This window comes from Castor canadensis, chromosome X (genome assembly GCF_047511655.1).
Source record: "Castor canadensis chromosome X, mCasCan1.hap1v2, whole genome shotgun sequence".
Classification (NCBI taxonomy): domain Eukaryota; kingdom Metazoa; phylum Chordata; class Mammalia; order Rodentia; family Castoridae; genus Castor; species Castor canadensis.
In genome coordinates this window covers 40,254,016-40,278,148 of record NC_133405.1, presented here as the reverse complement: position 1 = coordinate 40,278,148, position 24,133 = coordinate 40,254,016, and positions in this window count along the sequence as shown.

The following is a 24,133-nucleotide window of genomic DNA, read 5'->3' as shown; positions in this document are numbered from 1 at the left end:
GATGCTAGCTATTCTAACAGGAGTGAGGTGGAATCTTAGTGTGGCTTTGCTTTGCATTTCCTTTATGGCCAGGGATGGTGAGCATTTTTTTCATGTGCTCTTTTAGCCATTTGGACTTCTTCCTCTGAAAAAGCTCTGTTCAGTTCAGTTACCTATTTCTTCATTGGGTCGTTGATTTTGTGGGGAGTTTAGTTTTTTGAGCTTCCTGTATATTCTGGTTTTCAGTCCCTTGTCTGATGTTTAGCTAGCAAAGATTTTTCTCCCATTCTGTGGGTGGCCTCTTCAATTTAGAAACCATTTCTTTTGTTGTGCAGAAGCTTTTTAATTTCATGTAGTCCCATTTGTCAATCCTTTCTCTTAGTTACTGAGCTGCTTAAGTTCTACTGAGGAAATACATGGCTACACTTATTGCTTCCAGAGTGTTCCCTGCTCTTTCCTGCACTAGCTTCAAATTTCAGGTCTTGTATTAAGGTCCTTAATCCACTTTGAGTCAATACTTGTACAATGTGACAAGCATGGATATAGTTTCAGTTTTCTGCAGGCAGATATCCAGTTTTCCCAGCAACATTTGTTGAAGAGGCTTTCTTTTAACCATGTAAGTTTTTTGGTACCTTTGTCAAAAATTAGGTGAGTGTGTCTGCGTGTATTCATACCTGGGTCTTCTGTTCCACTAGTCATATCTGTTTTTGCACCAGTAACATGCTACTTTTATTGCTATTGCTCTGTACTACAGTTTGAAGTCGGGTATTGTGATGCCTCCAGCGTTGCTGTTTTTGCTCAGTATTGCCTTGGCTATTTGTGGTCTTTTGTGTTTCCAAAAGAACTTTAGGGTAGATTTTTCAATCTCTGTGATGAATGTCATTGGGATTTGGAAGGGAATTTGATGTAGATTGCTTTTGGTAGTACAGCCATTTTCACTATGTTGATTCTGCCAATCCCTGAGCATGGGAGATCTTTCCACCTTCTTCAATTTCCAGTCTTCTTCTATTTCCTTCTTCAGTGTTTTGTAGGTCTGCTTATAGAGTCATTCACATCCTTTGTTAAGTTTATTCCTAGGTATTTGATTTTTTGAGGCTATTGTAAATTGAATTGTTTTCCTATATTCTTTCTCAATTTGTTCATTGCCGGTATATAGAAAGGCTACTGATTTTTGTAAGTTAATTTTGTATCTTGCTTCTTTGCTGAAGCTGTTTATGGTGTCAGGAGTTTTGGGGTGGAGTTTTTTTGGGTCTTTTAGGTGTAAGATCATATCATCTGTGAATAGGGATAATTTGACTACTTCTTCACCTGTTTGTATTCCTTTTATTTCTTCTTCTTGCCTTATTGCTCTGGCTAGGAAATCCAAGACTATGTTGAATTAGGAGTGGGGAGAGAGGGCATCCTTGTCTCATTCTTGACTTTAGGGAAAATGGTTTCAGTTTGTCCCCATTAAGTATGATGTTGGCTCTAGGTTTTTCATATATAGCCTTTATTATGTTGAGATACATTCCTCTATTGCTAGTTTCATCAGTTTTTATCATGAAATGGTGTTGAATCTTATTGAAGGTTTTTTCTGCATCTACTGAGATGATCAAGTGGTTTTTGTGTTTGCTTCTGTTAATGTGCTGTATTACATTTATAGATTTGTTTATGTTGAACCATCTCTGCATCCCTGGGATGAAGCCAACTTGGTTATGGTGTAAGAAATTTCCTAGATGTTGTTAGATTTGGTTTGCCATAATTTTATTGAGGATTTTTGCATTAATGTTCATTAAGGAGATTGCCCAATAGTTCTCCTTTTTGGATATGTCCTCATCCAGTTTTGGCGTGAGTGTAATACTGGCATCATAAAATGAGTTGGGCAGTGTTGTTTCCCTTTCTATTTCGTGGAAATGTTTAAGGAATGTTGGTATTAGTTCTTTTTTTTTAATTTTATTATTCATATGTGCATACAAGGCTTGGGTCATTTCTCCCCCCTGCCCCTGGTATTAGTTCTTCTTAAAGGTCTGGTAGAATTCAACAGAGAATCTATCAGGTCCTGGACTTTCATTTTTGGTAGACTCTTTATTGCTGCTTCAATTTCATTATGTGTTATAGATTTGTTTAGATCATATATATCTAGAAATGTGTCAGTTTCTTTGAGATTTTCCAATTTATTTGAATATAGGTTCTCAAAGTAGTCCCTGGTGATTCCCTGGATTTCCTTGGTGTTTGTTGTTATCTCCCTTTTCTTGTTTCTGATTTTACTAATTTGGGTCTTTTCCTTCCTCATTTTCATCAGATTTGCAGGAGTTGGTCAGTTTGTCAGTCTTATTTATATTTTCAAAGAACCAGCTTTTTGTTTCATTGATTCTTTATATGGTTTTTTTTTTTTTTTGGTCTCTATTTCATTGATTTTGGCCCTTATTTTTATTATTTCTCTCCTTCTACTTATTTTGGGATTTTAGAAAATTGTAAATGAAGGCATCTAGCAGGTTTTAAGAACTATAAAACAGTAGCAGTAATAGCAAGAGCAGTAGTCAACTGGATAAAGCTAGAAAAGCTAGTTCCTTCTTCATTTCCCCACAAAGGATCTTGAACAGCACTATCCAGTAGAACTTTCTGCAGTGATTGAAATATTCTATATCTGGCTGTGCAGTATGATAATCATTAGCTATATGCAGCTATTAAACTTTAGGTATGTTACCAGTGCCACTGAGGAATTTACATTATTTAGTGTATTTCAGTTTTAGTTGTAACAGCACTTTTAGCTAATGGCTGCCAGGTTGGATGCATGGATCTGAAGGATATGTTCATTATTTCAAAAACAAATCTAAAAGATAATGCCTAGTTTTATAATAACACACTTGAAATGGACAGTATAAACTACAATAACTAATACATTTGTTTTCTTTCACTTCATTCAGATAAATGAGGCACCATAGTATAATGAAAAGGGCATGAGGCAAGAAGGAAAGTGCCTGAATTCTACTTCAGATCTTGCACAAAGTAGCTGTATGATCTTGACCAAGTACGTTATATTCCCAGGCTTTAGTTTTCCCTTTGTATGTTCCAATAAAGTGAGCATTCTTCAAAGGCTAAATTTTTATAGGTTTTGAATTAATTACATATGGATGGATTTTCATTTGAAAAATTCTAATAAATACTTTCTTTTTACCAAACTGAAAAAAATAGTAATTAATACTTGAAAATATATTTTTGATATTTGTTGACATCTGGAATAATAATTTTAATAAACCAAGTTCCAAGTAAGCGTCTCATGCAGAGAGACTTATCATTTATTAACTGTGTTCATTCATATACTACTTAACTGAAACTTATTCAGTTATTAATATCTACATACAGTTCTATCTAAAGTACATTTATACTGCACAAAGCAGTTTCTGTTGGATTCCTTTCTGGATATTATTTGCATTATTATTTCACTGGTATTTAGATAGATGGCTAAAGAATAGAAGCAAGTTTCATATTAAACCCTTTCCAACATCTTCATCTCATCTTAATAGATAAGTAATGTCTTGTCTGTGTATTACCTCAATTATGCTATTTTGCCTTATTTTTATCTAACACACAGTATTATTTAGTTTACATTTTTGATGTTCCCTAGTCTAATAGCAAGCACAGAATAGACATATTATTATCATAAGGACTTTGCCTAAATATATATTATCCTAAAAAATGTTACAAAGTTTTGCTATTATAATCTGCTCATGGTAGATAGCATTTGAATAGCAGTCTACAGTTTATAAAGCAATTTGAGCATTTGATAATTTCACTGATTCCTCTCAACAACCATTGAAGTAGATTTTATTATTCCCATCTTAAAGATAATGATATTCTATATCAGAGCAGTTTAATCTTTTTAACAAAGCCAAATTGTTAGCAATTTTTGAAAGATTAATTAAAATCTAAGTCTGTTTCTTTTTACTCTAATATGAACACTTCTAAAATACTACATATCAAAAATAAGATGGTGACTGGGACACAGCCGCATACCTCCTGACCTCTGTGAACCAGGGACTTTGCAGAAAGGCTGGAGACACACTTGGCTAAGGTAAAGCACAAGGGAGAGCTGAAATATCAGCACTGTGAACTCCTTGCACATGGAAGGCTTCTCCACATCACGATATACTAAAAGAATAGCTGGGGCTACACGCCAAGCCCTGCCCCATAGGCCTGCAGAGCTGCTGCTCTGCAGGCCATGGGATCTCCAATCCTTGGGCCCGCTCCTCAACCCCATCAGGGCTGCGCTCTCCCAATCTCCCATACCAGAGACACACACGATCTCTGTTGGACCGAACCCCTAAGGTCTGCCAAGCTGGCGATCCACAGACATTCATGATCTCTGCTGGGCCACGCCCCTAAGGCCAGCACAAAACTGCATGATCTCCACTGTGCTGGGCCATGCCCCTCAGGTCTGCCAAGCCGGGGATCCACAGACATTCACGATCTCTGCCGGACAGTGGCCCTCAGGACTCCACAAGCCTGCACAATCTTTGCTGGGCCACACCCCTCAGGCCTGCACAGGCCTGCATGATTTCCACCAGGCTGTGCCCCTCATGCCTGTACAGGCCTGCACAATCTCCACCAGGACCATACCGCTAAAGCCTACCAGGCCAGCAATCCACAGACAGGCATGATCTCCACTCTGCCAGGTCCACGCCCTTCACCAGGCCCATGCTCCAAAGGCCAGCTAGTTTGCCTCAATGATAAGACCTCCTCCCATAGGCCTGTGGGACCCCACCAACCTGCCACCTGCCACAGGAGGGCTCCAAAACTGCCTAAGAGACACACACAGACATGTCTGGATGCTAAAGGAGTAACGTCAGAACAACTAAGACTGCAATTCTACTTTTTCAGAACTGGTTATTTTTTTTTTCTTTTTTTTCCCTTCTTTAAGGGTTTTGCTGCCTGGTTTGCTGTTTGATCACCCACCATCTCTCACATTTTTTTTGTTTCTTTTTTCCTCTCTTCTCTCTTCCTTTTATATTTCGGTCTCTTTCTCTTTTTTTATACTTCTCTCTTGGTTTTGTTAGTATTAATACTGTAACCCAGCTAATACTAAATTACACATAGTCTAGGGATAGAAACAGTATCTAGTGGAAGCAGCAGGAAGCTTGTGAGAGTGGCGGAGAGAGGAAAACTCCACAGGAGAGAGGGGAAGACACACTTCCAACTTCCAACGTGAGCTGTAAATGAACATGCAGGCCAGAGAAAACGGGTGCAGTGTCACCTCCCCCAGTGTGCTTGGAAAGGGGAAAGCTTGTAGCAGTGGCTCATGCACAGGAGAACTCTGAGTAAACAAAGCCTGCAGGGCCAGGTGAGTGTTAAGCTCACCCCTGAGATCTGCATAAATAACACCTCCAGCAACAGCAGGCTGAGAGCAGGGGGCAGGCAAGCCACAGCCGCAGATACCATTCACAGAACTGTATCCAGACACTTTTTTTTTCTCTCTCCCTACCTTTGATGAGAAAACAACCGAACCACACCTGCATGCTGAAAAACTTACAGAAACTGTATTGCACGAACTTGGGACACTTTGTGAGTTTTCTTTTGTGTGTGCAGTTTTGTTCTACTTTATGCGTCCCCTTTGATGAGACAACTACAGAACAACATCTGAGGCACCATCTCCAGGACTGGAGACTGAGACAGACACCAAAATTATTAAGACTGAAACTTCATTGCATTTGAACTTGGAGGTTTTTGTTTGGGTATTTTTTTTTCTACTTTTCATTTTGTTTTATTTTATTTATATATATATATATATATATATTTCTTTCATTTACTTATTTTTTATTTTTATTCTTATCTTTATTCTTTTTATTTTTTATTTTCAATCCTCTCTCTGTCTCTCTAATGTCTGTTCAGCTTACTGTCAATTAATACACTAACGCTCCCTGTTTATACCTTTGAAACTTTCTTGTTTGATTCCTTGTTTTGTTTTTTCCTACTTGTCTGCTTGTTTTTTACGTTTCTTTACCTTATTGCTTTCCATCTCCTCTCACCCTTCCATTCTAAATATTACCATTGTTATTATTACAAGCTAGAAAATACTTAATTGCACACAGTACAGGGATAGTAGCAATACCAAGGAAAATGACAGGAATACAGAAACACAGGGAAAACAGTTTCAGCACAGCAAAAAATTAGTAGAGGAACCAGAGGGGAATGAATAAAACAGATACTCAGATCCAGACTCCAACAAAATGAAGATAAACTATGACAAAGAACTCAATGAAGCTCACAAGAATAATTTAAAAGAAGACATACTACAAGTACTCAATGAGAATTTTATAGAGATGATACTGGATAGGGTCAACCAAAATGTATAGGAGACACTCAAGAAATTCCAAGACAACAAAAATAGAGAATTTGAAAAAGCAAAAGAAGAAATAAAGGAAACCATAGAAGCACTGTATAAACACCAAAGTGAAACAGAGAACACAATTAATAAACAGATAAATGAACTCAGGACAAAAATAGACATTAAAGAGGAAACCACCCAAGATATGGAAAACCTCAGAAAAAAGAAAGAAACAGAACTGCAAAACAAAACGGAAGGCCAAACAAGCAGAATAGAACAAACAGAAGACGGAATCTCAGAACTTGAAGCTGAAATGGTAATTAAAGGAAAAACAGAAGAACTATTAATTAAACAACTCAAGACCTGTGAAAAGAAAATGCAAGAACTCACTGACTCCATCAAAAGACCAAACTTGACAATCATGGGCATCGAAGAAGGAGAAGAGGTGCAAGCGAAGGGAATGCGTAATATATTCAACAAAATAATAATGGAAAATTTCCCAAATCTAGAGGAAGATATTCCCATACAGATGCAAGAGGCCTCCAGGACACCAAACAGACCAGATCAAAATAGAACTACCCCACAACATATCATCATTAAAACAACAAGTTCAGAAACTAGGGAAAGAATATTGAAGGCTGTAAGAGAGAAAAAACAAGTAACATACAAAGGTAAACCCATCAAAATCACAGCAGACTTCTCAACAGAAACATTAAAAGCAAGAAGAGTGTGGGGTGAGATTTTCCAGGCACTTAATAAAAATAACTTCAACCCCAGGATACTCTACCCAGCAAAACTATCATTCAAAATAGATGGAGCAATAAAAGTCTTCCATGATAAGCAGAAACTAAAACAATATGTGACCACAAAGCCACCACTACAAAAGATTCTTCAAGGGATTCTGCACACAGAAAGTGAAACCCAACTTAACCATGAAAAGACAGGCAGCACCAAACCACAGGAAAAGAAAAGCAAGAAAGTAGAGAGTAACCTCAACTTAGGTACACACAATCAAACTTTCAAACAACTAAGACAACTAAATAACAGGAATCACCACATACCTATCAGTACTAACGCTTAATGTTAACGGACTTAATTCACCCATCAAAAGGCACCAATTGATGAAATGGATTAAAAAGGAAGATCCAACAATTTGTTGCTTACAGAAGATCCATCTCATCAACACAAATAAGCATAGGCTGAGGATGAAAGGCTGGAAGAAGATTTACCAAGCCAGTGGCCCCCAAAAACAGGCAGGAGTAGCAATACTTATCTCTGACAAAGTAGACTTCAAACTTACATTGATCAAACAAGATAAAGAAGGACATTCCATACTAATAAAAGGGGAAATAGACCAAAAGGAAATAATAATCATCAACCTGTATGCACCCAATGTCAATGCACCCAATTTCATCAAACATACCCTGAAAGACCTAAAAGCATATATTAACGCCAACACAGTGGTTGCAGGAGACTTTAACACCCCATTACCATCAATAGATAGGTCATTCAAACAAAAAATCAATAAAGAAATCCAAGATCTAAAATATACAATAAATCAAATGGATCTGCTTGATGTCTATAGAACATTTCATCCAACTTCTATATAATATACATTCTTCTCAGCAGCCCATAGAACCTTCTCCAAAATAGTTCATATTCTAGGGCACAAAGCAAGCCTCAGCAAATATAAGAAAAGAGAAATTATACCGTGCATACTATCTGATCACAATGCAGTAAAACTAGAACTCAACAACAAAAGTAAAGATGAAAAACATGCAAACACCTGGAAACTAAATAACTCATTACTTAATGAACAATGGATCATCGATGAAATAAAAGAGGAAATTTTAAAGTTCCTGGAAGTCAATGAAAATGAAAACACAACCTACTGGAACCTATGGGACACAGCAAAGACAGTCCTGAGAGGAAAGTTCATAGCCATGAGTGCATATATTAAAAAGGCTGAAAGATCCCAAATCAATGACCTAATGATACATCTGAAACTCCTAGAAAAACAAGAACAAGCAAATCCCAAAACAAATAGAAGGAGAGAAATAATAAAAATAAGAGCTGAAATCAATGAAATAGAAACCAAAAAACCACACAAAGAATTAATGAAACAAAAAGTTGGTTCTTTGAAAAAATAAACAAGATCGACAGACCCCTGGCAAACCTGAGTAAAATGAGGAAAGAAAAATCCAAATTAGTGGAATCAGGAATGCAAAAGGGGAGATAACAACAAACACCATGGAAGTCGAGGATATCATCAGAGACTACTTCGATAACCAATACTGAAATAAATTTGAAAATCTAAAGAAATGGACAGATTTCTAGATACATATGATCATCCAAAGCTGAACCAAGAAGAAATTAATCACCTGAATAGATCTATAACACAAAATGAAATTGAAGCAGCAATCAAGAGTCTCCCAAAAAAGAAAAGTCCAGGACCTGATGGGTTCTCTGCTGAATTCTATCAGACCTTTAAAGAACTGATACCAACCCTCCTTAAACTGTTCCATGAAATAGAAAAGGAAGGAAAACTGCCGAACACATTTTATGAAACCAGTATTACACTTATCCAAAACCAGGCAAAGACACCTCCAAAAAGGAGAACTATAGGCCATTCTCCTTAATGAACATTGATGCAAAAATCCTCAACAAAATAATGGCAAATCAAATTCAGCAACACATCAAAAAGATTATTCACCACAACCAGGTTGGCTTCATCCCAGGAATGCAGGGGTGGTTCAACATATGAAAATCAATAAACGTAATAAACCACATTAACAGAAACAAAGACAAAAACCACTTGATCATCTCAATAGATGCAGAAAAAGCCTTTGATAAGATCCAACACCATTTCATGATAAAAGCTCTAAGAAAACTAGGCATAGAAGGAAAGTACCTCAACATTATAAAAGCTGCATATGACAAACCTACAGCCAGCATTATACTTAATGGAGAAAAGCAGAAACCATTCCTTCTAAAATTAGGAACCAGGCAAGGATGCCCACTATCTCCACTCCTATTAAACACAGTACTGGAATTCCTAGCCAGAGCAATTAGGCAAGAAGAAGGAATAAAAGGAATACAAATAGGTAAAGAAACTGTCAAAATATCCCTATTTGCAGATGACATGATCCTATACCTTAACGATGTAAAAAACTCTACTCAGAAGCTTCTAGACATCATCAATAGCTACAGCAAGGTAGCAGGGTATAAAATCAACATAGAAAAATCATTAGCATTTCTATACACTAACAATGAGCAAACTGAAAAAGAATGTATGAAAACAATTCCATTTACAATAGCCTCAAAAAAAATCAAATACCTAGGTGTAAACCTAACAAAAGATGTGAATGACCTCTACAAGGAAATCTATAAACTTCTGAAGAAAGAGACTGAGGAAGACTATAGAAAGTGGAGAGATCTCCCATGCTCATGGGTTGGGAAAATCAACATAGTAAAAATGTCTATACTCCCAAAAGTAATCTACATGTTTAATGCAATTCCCATCAAAATTCCAATGATATTCATTAAAGAGATTGAAAAATCTACCATGAAATTTATATGGAAACACAAGAGGCCACGAATAGCAGAGGCAATACTCAGTCAAAAGAACAATGCAGGAGGTATCACAATACCTGACTTCAAACTATATTACAAATCAGTAATGATAAAAACAGCATGGTACTGGCACAAAAACAGACATGAAGAGCAGTGGAAAAGAGTAGAGGACCCAGATATGAAGCTGCACAACTATAACCAACTTGTCTTTGACAAAGGATTTAAAAATATATGATGGAGAAATAGCAGCCTCTTCAACAAAAACTGCTGGGCAAACTGGTTAGCAGTCTGCAAAAAACTGAAAGTAGATCCATATATATCACCCCATACCAATATTAACTCAAAATGGATCAAGGATCTTAATATCAGACCACAAACTCTAAAGTTGATACAGGAAAGAGTAGGAAATACTCTGGAATTAGTAGGTATAGGTAAGAACTTTCTCAATGAAACCCCAGCAGCACAGCAACTAAGAGATAGCATAGATAAATGGGACTTCATAAAACTAAAAAGCTTCTGTTCATCAAAAGAAATGGTCTCTAAACTGAAGAGAACACCCACAGAGTGGGAGAAAATATTTGCCAGCTACACATCAGACAAAGGACTGAAAACCAGAATATATAGGGAACTTAAAAAACTAAATTCTCCCAAAACTAATGAACCAATAAAGAAATGGGCAAGTGAACTAAGCAGAACTTTCTCAAAAGAAGAAATTCAAATGGCCTAAAAACACATGAATCAATGCTCACAATCTCTAGCCATAAAGGAAATGCAAATTAAAACCACGCTAAGATTCCACCTCACCCCTGTTAGAGTAGCCATCATCAGCAACACCACCAAAAACAGGTGTTGGTGAGGATGCGGGGGAAAAGGAACCCTCTTACACTGTCGGTGGGAATGTAAACTAGTACAGCCACTCTGGAAAATAATTTGGAGGTTACTTAAAAAGCTAAACATTGATCTACCATTTGATCCAGCAATACCACTCTTGGGGATATATCCAAAAGACTGTGACACAGGTTACTCCAGAGGCACCTGCACACCCATGTTTATTGCGGCACTATTCACAATAGCCAAGTTACGGAAACAGCCAAGATGCCCCACCACTGACGAATGGATTAAGAAAATGTGGTATCTATACACAATGGAATTTTATGCAGCCATGAACAAAAATGAAATGTTATCATTTGCTGGTAAATGGATGGAATTGGAGAACATCATTCTGAGTGAGGTTAACCTGGCCCAAAAGACCAAAAATCGTATGTTCTCCCTCATATGTGGACATTAGATCAAGGGCAAACACAGCAAGGGGATTGGACTTTGATCACATGATAAAAGCGAGAGCACACAAGGGAGGGGTGAGGATAGGTAAGACACCTAAAAACTTAGCTAGTATTTGTTGCCCTTAATGCAGAGAAACTAAATCAGTTACCTTAAAAGTAACTGAGGCCAATAGGAGAAGGGGACCAGGAACTAGAGAAAAGGTTAGATCAAAAAGAATTAACCTAGAAGGTAACACACATGCACAGGAAATTAATGTGAGTCATTTCCCTGTATAGCTATCCTTATCTCAACCACCCAAAACCCTTGTTCCTTCCTATTATTGCTTATACTCTCTCTTCAACAAAATTAGAGATAAGAGCAAAATAGTTTCTGCTGGGTATTGAGGGAGTGGGGAGGAGTGGGAGGGGGCGTAATGGGTGGTAAGGGAGGAGGTGGGGCAGGGGGGAGAAATGACCCAAGCTTTGTATGCACATATGAATAATAAAACAATAAAAAACAAAAAAGAAATGGTACCTAGTGGAAATATGGGAAGAAGAACAAGAGATGAAAACCATTCTCCTCCCTGAAACAAAGTAGTACAGGATTTAGAGTGAAATGAAGAAAACAGATACCCAGATCCAGACTCCAACAAAACAAAGATAAACTATACCAAGGAACTCAATGAAGCCCACAATAACGTTCTGAAAGAAGAAATCCTACAAGTATTTAATGAGAATTTCATAGAGATGTTACTAGACATGTTAACCAAAACGTACAGGAGGCACTCAAGAAATTCCAAGGCAACAAATTAAAGAATATGAGAAAACACAGAAACAAATAAATGAAATCATAGAAAACCTAAATAAATACCAAACTGAGATAGAAATTACCACAAACAGAGAGATAAACAAATTAAGGTTAAAAATTGACAATATAAAAGAGGAAGTAACCCACGATATGGAAAACTTCAGAAAAAAGAATGAAACAGAAATACAAAACAAAATGGAAGGCCATTCCAGCAGAATAGAACAAACAGAAGACAGAATCTCAGAACTTGAAGATGAAATGGCAATTAAAGGAAAAAAACTGGAACTATTAGTTAAACAATTCAAGACTTGTGAAAAGAAAATGCAAGAACTCACTGAGTTCATCAAAAGACCAAACCTGAGAATCATGGGCACTGAAGAAGGAGAAGAGGTGTAAGCAAAAGGAATGCATAATATATTCAACAAAATAATAACAGAAAATTTCCAAACCCAGACAAAACTATGCCCATTCAGGTACATGAAGACTCTAGAACATCAAAAAAGAACTACCCCATGACATATTATCATTAAAACAACAAGTACAGAGACTAGAGAAAGATTGTTGAAGGCTGTAAGAGAGAAACAACAAATAACATACAAAGGTAAACCCATCAAAATCACAGGAGATGTCTCAACAAAAACATTAAATCAAGAAGAACCTGGAGTGAGGTCTTCCAAGCACTGAATGAAAATAACTTTAATCCTAGGATACTCTACCTAGCAAAACTATCATTCAAAATAGATGGAACAATAAAAGTCTTCCATGATAAGCAGAACCTAAAACAATATATGGCCACCAAGGCACCACTACAAAGGATTCTCCAAGGAATTCTGCACACAGAAAATGAAAGCAAACAAAACCATGAAAGGGCAGGAAATACCAAACCACAGGAGAAGAAAAGGCAAGAAAGCAAAAAGTAACACTGATTCAGCTACACACAAACTCTTAATCAACAAAGACAACTACACAACAGGAATCACTACATATTTATCAAATACTATTTGTTGGGGGACTTAATTTCCCCATCAAGATACACCGATTGACAAACTGGATAAAAAAGGAAGATCCAACAATCTGCTGCCTACAAAAGACCAACCTCATTGACAGAAACAAGCACTGGCTGAGAGTGAAAGACTGGAAGAAGATTTACCAAGCCAATGATCCCTGAAAACAGGCAGAGGTAGCAATATTTATCTTGACAAAGTAGACTTTAAACCTACATTGATCAAACGAGATAATGAGGACACTCCATACTAATAAAAGGGGAAATACACCAAAAGGAAATAACAATTATCAACCTATATGCACCCTATGTCAATGCACACAATTTCATCAATCATACCCTGAAGGACCTAAACATATATAAACTCCAATACAGTGGAAGTGGGAGACCTTACTACCCTCTATCACCAATAGATAGGTCATCCTATCAATAAAGAAATCCTAGAACTAAATCACACCATAGATCAAATGGACCTAGCTGATGTCTACAGAATATTTCATCCAACTTCTGCACAATATACATTCTTCTCAGCAGCCCATGCAACCTTCTCCAAAATGTATCATATCCCAGGGCACAAAGAAAGCCTCAGCCAATACAAGAAAATAAAAATAATCCCATGCATTCTATCTGATCACAATCCATTAAAACTAGAAATCAACAACAAAAACAGCAATAAAAAACATGCAAACAATTGGGAGCTGAACAACACATTGCTCAATGACAAAAGGGTCATTGATGAAATAAAAGAGGAAATTAAAAGATTCATGAAAGTTAAGGAAAATGAACACAGGACCTACCATAACTTTTGGGACACAGCAAAGGCAGTCCTAAGAGGAAAGTTTATAGCCATGAGTGCATATATTAAAAGGACAGAAAGATCTGAAATCAATGACCTAATACCACAGCTCAAACACCTAGAAAAACAAGAACAAGCAAATCCCAAAACAAGCAGAAGGAAAGAAATAATAAAAATAAGGGCTGAAATCAATGAAATAGAAACAAAAAAAAAATACAAAGAATCAATGAAACAAAAAGCTGGTCCTTTAAAAAAATAAATAAGATTGACAGACCTCTGAAAACCTGACTAAAATGAGGAGAGAAAAAACCCAAATCAGTAAAATCAGAAATGCAAAAGGGGAGATAACAACAAACACCACGGAAAACCAGGAAATCATCAGAGACTACTTTGAGAGCTTATACTTTAATAAGTTTGAAAATCTTGAAGAAATGGACAGATTTCTAGAAACTTACAACCACCCAAAACTGAACCAAGAGGATATTAATCACTTGAATAGATGTATAACACAAAAAGAAATTGAAGCAGCTATCAAGAGCCTCCCAAAAAAGAAAAGTCCAGGACCTGATGGATTCACTGCTGAATTCTATCAGACATTTAAAGAAGAACTGATACCAACTCTCCTTTAACTGTTCCACTAAATAAAGTGAAGGAACACTGCTTAACTCATTTTATGAAGCCAATATTACTCTCATCCCAAAAGCAGACAAAGACACCTCCAAAAAGGAGAACTACAGGCCAATTTCCTTAATGAATAGTAATGCAAAAATCTTTAATAAAATAATGGCAAACTGAATCCAACAACACATCAGAAAGATCATACACCATGACCAAGTGGGCTTCACCCCAGGGATGCACAGATGGTTCAACATATGCAAATCTTTAAATGTAATACAGCACATCAATAGAAGCAAAGAAAAAAACCACTTGACCATCTCAATAGCTGCAGAAAAAGCTTTTGACAAGATCCAACACCACTTCATGATAAAATCTCTAAGAAAACTAGGAATAGAAGGAATGTACCTCAACATTGTAAAAGTTATATATGACAAACCTACAGTCAACATCATACATAATGGAGAAAAACTGAAACCATTCCCCCTAAAATCAGAAATGAGATAAGGGTGCCCACTATCCCCACTCCAGTTCAACATAGTACTAGAATTCCTAGCCAGAGAAATTAAGCAAGAAGAAGAAATAAAAGGAATACAAATAGGTAAATAAACTGTGAAAACATCCTTATTTGCAGAAGATTTGATCCTATACCTTAAAGACCCAAAAAACTCTATCCAAAAGCTCTTAGACACCATAAACAGCTACAGTAAGGTGGCAGGTTACAAAATCAACTTACAAAAATCATTAGCTTTTCTATACACCAGTAATGAACAAACTGTGAAGGAATATATGGTAACAATTCCATTTACAATAGCCTCAAAAAAAATCAAATACCTAGGAGTAAATTTAACAAAGGATGTGAATGACCTCTACAAGGAGAATTACAAACTCCTGAAGAAAGAGATCGAGGAAGACTACAGAAGATGGAAAGATCTCCCGTGCTCATAGATCAGTAGAATCAACATAGTAAACATGGCTATACTACCAAAAGCAATGTACATGTTTAATGCAATTCCCATCAAAATCCCAATGACTTTCATCACAGACATTGAAAAATCTACTCTAAAGTTCATTTGGAAACACAAGAGACCACAAATAGCCAAGGCAATACTCAGCAAAAAGTGCAATGCTGGAGTTATCACAATACCTGACTTCAAACTATATTACAAAGCAATAGCAATAAAAACAGCATGGTACTGGCATAAAAACAGACATGAAGACCAGTGGCACAGAATAGAGGACCAGGATATGAATCCACACAGCTATACCCACCACATTTTTGACAAAGGTGTCAAAAATATAGAATGGAGAAAAGTCAGCCTCTTGAACAGATGTTGCTGGCAAAAGTGGTTACTCGTCTGCAAGAAACTGAAACTAGATCCATGCCTATCACCCTGTATTAGTATCAACTCAAAATAGATCAAGGACCTAAATATCAGACTTGAAACTCTGAAGTTACTAAAGGAAGGAGCAGGAAACGCTCTGGAACTAATATGTATAGGCAAAGACTTCCTCAATAGAACCCCAGCAGCACAGCAACTAAGAGAAGGGATGAATAAATGGGACTTCATAAAATTAAAAAGCTTCTACACAACAAAAGAAATGGTCTCTAAACTGAAGAGAACACCCACAGAATGGGAGAAAATATTTGCCAGCTATACATCGGACAAGGGACTGATAACCAGAATATACAGGAAACTTAAGAAACTAAACACTCCTGAAATCAATGAACCAAGTAAGAAATGGGCAACTGAACTAAACAGAACTATCTCAAAAGAAGAAATTCAAATGGCCAAAAAAAATGTGAAAAAATGGTCACCATCTCTAGCCATAAAGGAAATGCAAATCAAAACCTAAGATTCAAACTCAAAATGGATGAAGGATCTTAATATCAGACCCCAAACTCTAAAGTTGATACAGGAAAGAATAGGAAATACTCTGGAATTAGTAGGTATACATAAGAACTTTTTCAGTGGAACCCCAGCAGCACAACAACTAAGAGATAGCATAGATAAATGGGACTTCATAAAACTTAAAAGCTTTTGCTCAACAAAAGAAATGGTCTCTAAACTGAAGAGAACATCCACAAAGTGGGAGAAAATATTTGCCAGCTACACATCAGACAAAGGACTGAAAACCAGAATATATAGGGAACTTAAAAAACTAAATTCTCCCAAAACTAATGAACCAATAAATGGGCAAGTGAATTAAACAGAACTTTCTCAAAAGAAGAAATTCAAATGGCCAAAAAACACATGGAAAAATGCTCACAGTCTCTAGCCATAAAGGAAATGCAAATTAAAACCACACTAAGATTCCACCTTACCCCTGTTAGAATAGCCATCATTAGCCACACCACTAACAACAGGTGTTGGTGAGGATGCGGGAAAAAAGAACCCTCTTACACTGCTGGTGGGAATGTAAACTAGTACAACCACTCTGGAAAAAAATTTGGAGGCTACTTAAAAAGCTGAACATTGATCTGCCATATGATCCAGCAATACCACTCTTGGGGATATACCCAAAAGACTGTGACACAGGTTACTCCAGAGGCACCCGCACACCCATGTTTATTGCGGCACTATTCACAATAGCCAAGTTATGGAATCAGCCAAGATGCCCCACTACTTACGAATGGATTAAGAAAATGTGGTATTTATACACAATGGAATTTTATGCAGCCATGAAGAAGCATAAAATGTTATCATTCGCTGGTAGGTTAGCCTGGCCCAAAAAACCAAAAATAGTATGTGGACATTAGATCAAGGGCAAACACATTAAGGGGATTGGACTTTGATCACATGATAAAAGCGAGAGCACATAAGGGAGGTGTGAGGATAGGTAAGACACCTACAAAACTAGATAGCATTTGTTGACCTCAACGCAGAGAAACTAAAGCAGATACTTTAAAGCAACTGAGGCCAATAGGAGAAGGGGACCAGGAACTAGAGAAAAGGTTAGATCAAGAAGAATTAACCTAGAAGGTAACACACATGCACAGAAAATCAATGAGTCAACTCTCTGTATAGCTATCCTTATCTCAACTAGCAAAAACCCTTGGTCCTTCCTATTATTGTTTATACTCTCTATACAACAAAATTAGAGATAAGAGCAAAATAGTTTCTTCTGGGTATGGGGGGGGAGAGGGAGTGGGAGGGGAGTGGTTAGAGAGGGGTGGGGGGAGGGGGGAGAAATGACCCAAACATTGTATGCACATATGAATAAAAAAAAAAAAAACTAAGGTTCCACCTCACCCCTTTTAGAATAGCCATCATCAAAAACACCACCAACAACAGATGTTGGCAAGGATGTGAGGAAAAAGAACCCTAGTCCACTGCTGGTGGGAATGCAAGCTGGTGAAACCACTCTGGAAAAAAATTTGGAGACTTCTTAAAAATCTGAACATAGATCTGCCATATGATTCAGCAATCCCTCTCCTGGGGATATACCCAAAGGAATGCAGCACAGGTTACTCCAAAGGCACCTGCATACCCATGTTTATTGCAGTGCTATTCACAATAGCCAAGTTATGGAAATATCCAAGATGTCCCACTATTGTTGAATGGATCAAGAAAATGTGGTACTTGTACACAATGGAATTTTACTCAGCCATGAAGAAGAATGAAATCTTATCATTTGCAGGTAAATGGTTGGAACTGGAGAGCATCATTCTGAGCGAGGTTAGCCAGGCTCAGAAGACCAAAAATCGTTATGTGGACTTTAGATCTAGGGCAAATGCAGTAATGTGGTTGGACTTGGATCACATGACAAGGGGAGAGCACATGCGGGAGATATAAGAATAAGCAGAAAACCCAAAATATGAAGGTGTTTGATGTCCCCACTCCAGAGGAACTAATACAGAAACCTTAAAGGGACAGAAGTTAACATGAGAAGGGGATCAGGAACCAGTGTAAAGATCAGTTAGCACATGAGTACACAAAAGCAATGTTAGGAATCTCTCTGTATAGCTATCCTTAACCCAACTAGCAAAAATGCTTTGTCTTCCTTATTATGTTTGTGCCTTTTTTTCCATAAAATTAGTGATAAAGGCAGAACAGGACCTGCCTGGAACTGAGGGGGGGAGGAGAGGAGATGGTGGGGAGGAAAGGAGAGGGTGGGGAAGAGAGACAGGGTGGAGAAGTGACCCAAACAATGTTTGCACATGTGAATAAATGAATTTTAAAAAAAGAATGCAAATATTTAAAAAATAAATAATAAAAAAATAAAATATCACATAGCAAAAAATACTCTAATCATGTATGATTTACCTTTCAGCTAAAGGTAGGCAATAGTATTTGCATATTTTGGTTTACCTTACTCTGAGAATTTGACTCAATAATTTAACTGTTTAACAGCTTTCTGCTTCTATTAGTTTTTCCTCTTCATTAAATAATCTTAGCCTCTTTCTTGGTTTCTGTGCTGGAAAGTTTAATTGGATACTAGCTTCCTACCCTATCAAATTCTATCAAGCATACATTCAGCATATATCTTTTTTGAAAAACATAAGCAGGTGTCATTTTCAAGGCAAGAAGTGCACATGGGATAGAGAATAGAATATTAAAGACCATCACCAGCATCACCACAAGTAGAAGTGTGTGTGTGTGTGTTTGTGTGTATGTGTGTGTGTGTGTGTGTTTAAATGATAATCATCTGACAAATCTGTGGGCTAACTTACAGCAAGCAGTACAGTTTATATAAAAACCTGGGGGATTTAGTTGAGTTATAAAAGGCACTAATGAAGAGATATGGAAAATGGTATTAAAGGTCATCAGTAAAATCAGACTACTCAGGATTTTTAATTTTCACAATGTTCTTAATGTGTCAATAAACTCCTGAGAACATTGGTATTTTTTTCAACTTTAAGTTTAAGACATTTATTTCTAAACCTGATATAAAAATAAGTTTCATTTCACATGAGTAAAGAGTCATTTAACCAGTGGGAGTGAATAAGATGGAAGTACACCATGTATGAATATAGAATAATGAAACAAAATAAAAACTTTTAAAAGGGAAAAGGAGGATAAGAAAGATTAATAGAAGGGGGATCTGATCAAACACATTATACGCATGTATAGAAGCACTACAATAAATCTCAATGAGGAAATTTTTAAAAGAATACTAAAAAGATTCATTTAATTTTTACTTCCAATATTGCACAAATATACTTAGTATAGTGTAATTTATGTTTATTTTCGTAGATGTATTTTCTATTCTTTGTATCAAATTTTACAAATATGTGCGAAGAGTCTAAAAGGCAAAGAATGAACATTGTTTTTTAAGTTTAAGAGACAATTGAGTTTTTTAAACAGGCATGTTTCTTTCTTTGTAATATTTTTGCTAATAAAAATGAGAATTAGTTTCTGGAAAATTAATGTAATATTTAATAGATTATGAACACTGAATATCTTATTCTGTGGTTAATCGGAAAGCTTAGATGCTCAAACTAAGAAATAAAAATGAAGACAAGTGGAAATATTTTTCTTTTCCCTGGAATTCATTAAAAAAAAACTGAAGATAAAGAGAAATGTATCCATCATGGGCCAGACATATGAAATATTTTTATTCACTTTTCTCTCCCTGTCTCTCTCCAGCAATCTACAACTAGTAACTACAGCTATAATTAAAGAATTATGTCCCTTTGGCACCTTCAAGCCATTGACTTTTAGAAGTTCCTATAAATTTTAAAAACAAAATTTTAGAGTTCTATCAGAGCTGATTCTTTATTGAAACATGATGCAATGCATTTTGTTTCATGCAAAGATTATGTAATAATGTACTGCTTAATAAGGACATAAATTCTAAGTTACTGATATTGTACATAGAAATATTGTGTGATTCTTAACATTTATATATCACTTTTATAAGAGCTTTGTTTGTATTACTTCATCACATCCCTGTAGAAAACTATAAGGAAGGACAGTTACTATTTATCTTCATGAGCAGCTGAGGAAACCATGGCTTAGAGAGGTTATGAAACCCAAGAGTATTTGATAAATAAATGAAAGTAGAATTTAATGTGCGCTTTTGAAAATTCAGTCTAAATCAGAAAAAAATCTGGATTAAAGATTATAGAATGCATTTAAAGATTAAATAATTTTGTGCAACTTGCTAGAATTCCTGTTTTATAGGATAAGGGAATTTTTTCTGTTTCATTGGCTAAATAATAAATTTAATTATATTAATAATTGAAAACAACATGTTTACTATGTTTTTTAGCCTTTTCCAGATGTAATTGGTTAAACTGACTTTGGCATGTGATTTATTTCCTCTGCTTCTATGTAAACTTTTATCTAACTGCTGAGTGAGTGTGGTTTGAGAATCAAAGTAAGGCACACTAACAATCTAAAAGTCAGCTAACAAAAAACAATGTTATTGTTCTTTGTTATATAGATTCTGTGAAGAAACATCATTATATTACTAAAATCAAGTGTAAAATGCTTATGATATAAAATAATGCAGTTACAATAGACTTTCTATATTCATCTATCTTTTTCCACAGTGATAAATATTAGGAATATATGTGTACAGTTTAGGATATATGGCAACAAGGTGATATTATTTAATATAAAAGGAAATAAAAGGAGAAATAAAAGTTCCTCTTCCTATACGGCAGTGTTAGGAACTCCACAGATCCACTCCCCACTGAAATAAACATAACTGGTTAAGCAATAAAACACACACAACACACACACAATCATTTAAGGTCTCTGGAATTTTTCCTGAGAGTCTACAGCAAATGAAGAAATATTTATTCAGAAAAATCTACCAAAAGTTGGTGGTAACAATAAGAGTAATTTGCCTTTGAGTAGTACCTTAACAAAAGTTCAAATCTAGACTTATGTGGCTAAGATGATGCCATTTGCTCCTCAAATGCTAATTAATGAGTAGGCTATCTCATCAGAACAAGCTGGTTATCAATATTTGTCATCCTCTCCAAATTTATGTTCCAGAAGCTAAAATTCTTAGAGAGTAAAGCCAACAAATTAGAGGCTCCCCACTTCTTTCCAACTCCCAGGAAGAACAGACCAAGAAATATTGGGGTCCCAATTGCCATCACTCCAACTTTCTAAAAGGACAAAAGTTTCATGGTGAATTAAATAAGTCAAAAAGGTCAGACACTCAATCTCTGTCCAGCAATTAGACTAATGGCTTAAGAGATTCTGTACAAGGGAAGAAGAAGCCATTATGAAAACAGAATTCCAAAACTCTTCCTAAAGGTACTGAATTTATTTGAACAGTGTGTGGGAAGTTCAGGCTCAAAAACAATAGCTCCTCTTAGTTAAGAGAAACAAGCCAAACTATCAACTAGCTAATTCAGCAGAGAGAGCAATGGAAAGAGACAGCTACATAGAGCCATTCTGATGTCAGAACAAACCTGAAAAACTACACTTGCCTAAATTTAACTAGATCAGACTATAGAACAATTTATACCTGAGGAGTTGCAAGCAACCACAGAGCAATCATTTGGGAAATAGTGGAAACTAAGGGCTGTGTTTGATACTACATGAGGCACAGAGATAACAAAAGAGACTGAGCTTAAACCACTGTAATCCCATGATAAAGATGTACACATAAATGATACATTACCTAGAGTGATCAGTTTCGACACAAAACTATGAGATGTGCAAAGAAATAAGGGGGTGTGACCCATACAAAGAGAAAAAAGAAACAGGGAATATAAACCCTTTATATGAGAGGCTAGATGCAGGATTTTTTTTAAAAAGGCTTTCAGGCAGTAATTACATGCATATTTTCAAACTAAGGAAAACCATGCTTAAGGAACTAAAAGAGCAATGCTTTATTCATTAAAGAATGTTAACAAAGAAAAATTAAAAATATTAATCAATGGAAATTTTGGTGATGTGGATTAAAATACTAAAATGGGAATTTCACTAGAGTGGTTCAAAAGGAGACTTCAACTGGCAGAAGAAAGAATCAGCAAACTTAGAGGAAGATCAATAGAAATTATGCAATATAAAGAATAGAAAGAAAATACAATTAAAAATGGATAACATCAGAGAAAGATGAGACATCATTAAAGGAATCAATACACATGCAATAGGAGTATCAGAAGGAGAAGAGAGAGGGAAGCAAATGGAATATTCAAATCATTAATAATCACACACTTTCCAAATTCTATATAAAAATATGACTCAATCATGAAATTCAACAAACTCTAATAGTAAACAAAAAGAAACATCATTTTCTCCAAGATGGTAGATTTCTGACAGTCAACACGTCCCCAAGTCCTCATGAACATGAAAGAAAACCTCAGGTTTACGCCTGCTAGGGTAAGTGATCAAGTTACCCTTCACTAAGAAAGAGGTTGTCTGTGTAACAACAGACCTTAGCTAGAGAGACCAACCTCTAACTAAGCCTCTGAAAGTACAAATGCAGCAGGGGTCCAGATCTCCAACCCAGAATAGTAAATAGAGACAGAAACTATATTAGTTGTTACACTAAAGTGGGGATAGTTATGAGGTTTCTTTTTTGGTGATGAGAAGATTCTAAAATTTATTATAGTGATGGCACAACTCTATGAACATACAAAAATATTGAATTGTACACTTTCAATGTGTGGATTATCCCAATAAATCATTGATTTTTCAAAGGAGAAATAAAAACACTATCTGAGTATAGAGTAAATAGACAAAATGGGTAGAAGCAAGAAAGAAATGCTGAATAGCATGTATGGTGGCCCAAAAATCATTCAAATCTCTCCGATCTCTATGACATACAGACTACTCAGAAATGTAAATATATTTATATGCCCTGAAAAGAATTTTATCATTATTTACTAAGTTCTACTGAAATTGTGTATAAGCCACTCAACTCCTCATTCATTTTATCCTAGACAATGATGGAATATTTCAAAAATATCTAAGTGACATTTAATCATAAGTATTAATTCTGATTACCCAAGAATCATAATGCCTTTAATTGCTTTTCAACTCATTCCCAAATCACACTATTTTTCTATCCATAGGTCTTGCTTTAATTTTATTAAAATTTCATACTCTCCTTCTTTTACTTGCATGGAAAAAATAACAAGTACACATATTACCACTACTTCTAAAAAAAAGTCATTTTAATTGGCTCTGTGCACCTAGTGAGTTGACATTGTTTAGATTATTTTTAAAAATCAATGCCTTTTTGACACACACACACACACACACACAGACACCCAAACATCTATTGAACTATAACAACACCAAATGCAAACCAGCTTTCTTATTAGGAGTAAACATACCATGCTTGGTGTCAAAATGCCAGTCAAGTTGAATGGTGAGAAGTCACTTCAGAATTTAACTTACTTTGTTATTACTACTGTAGCACTGTGCCTAAATTCACTATGTAATCCATGGCTTGTTTCTTTCTTTATCAGAGACATCAAATTTTGAGAAAGAAATCATTTATCAGGCAGTTAGGTCATAAAAATCATCAATTCTCATGAAAGCAATCACAAGATGTCAGTAAATATCAAACATGTATCTTTGACAGGGTGAGGGGCAGAGAGGGATTGAGATTGTTTGGGGATGGGGGAAAGAAAAACTAATTTCATTTCTAAGCTAAAAAGTGGGGAAAGGAATAGAAAACCTGAGGGAATAGAATTAACCACACAGCAGGTAAGCACCTAGGCCCTTTTGTAAAAGAACCTGTCTTCCCCAGATGCTCATAAAATCAAGTCCCTGATCCTTCCACAGAATATGGGTTGTTACTCCTAAAATGTTGAGATCGTCAGGAATCACAAAACAACAACATTCATAGTGGAACAGTCTAAAAGCATTTTAAG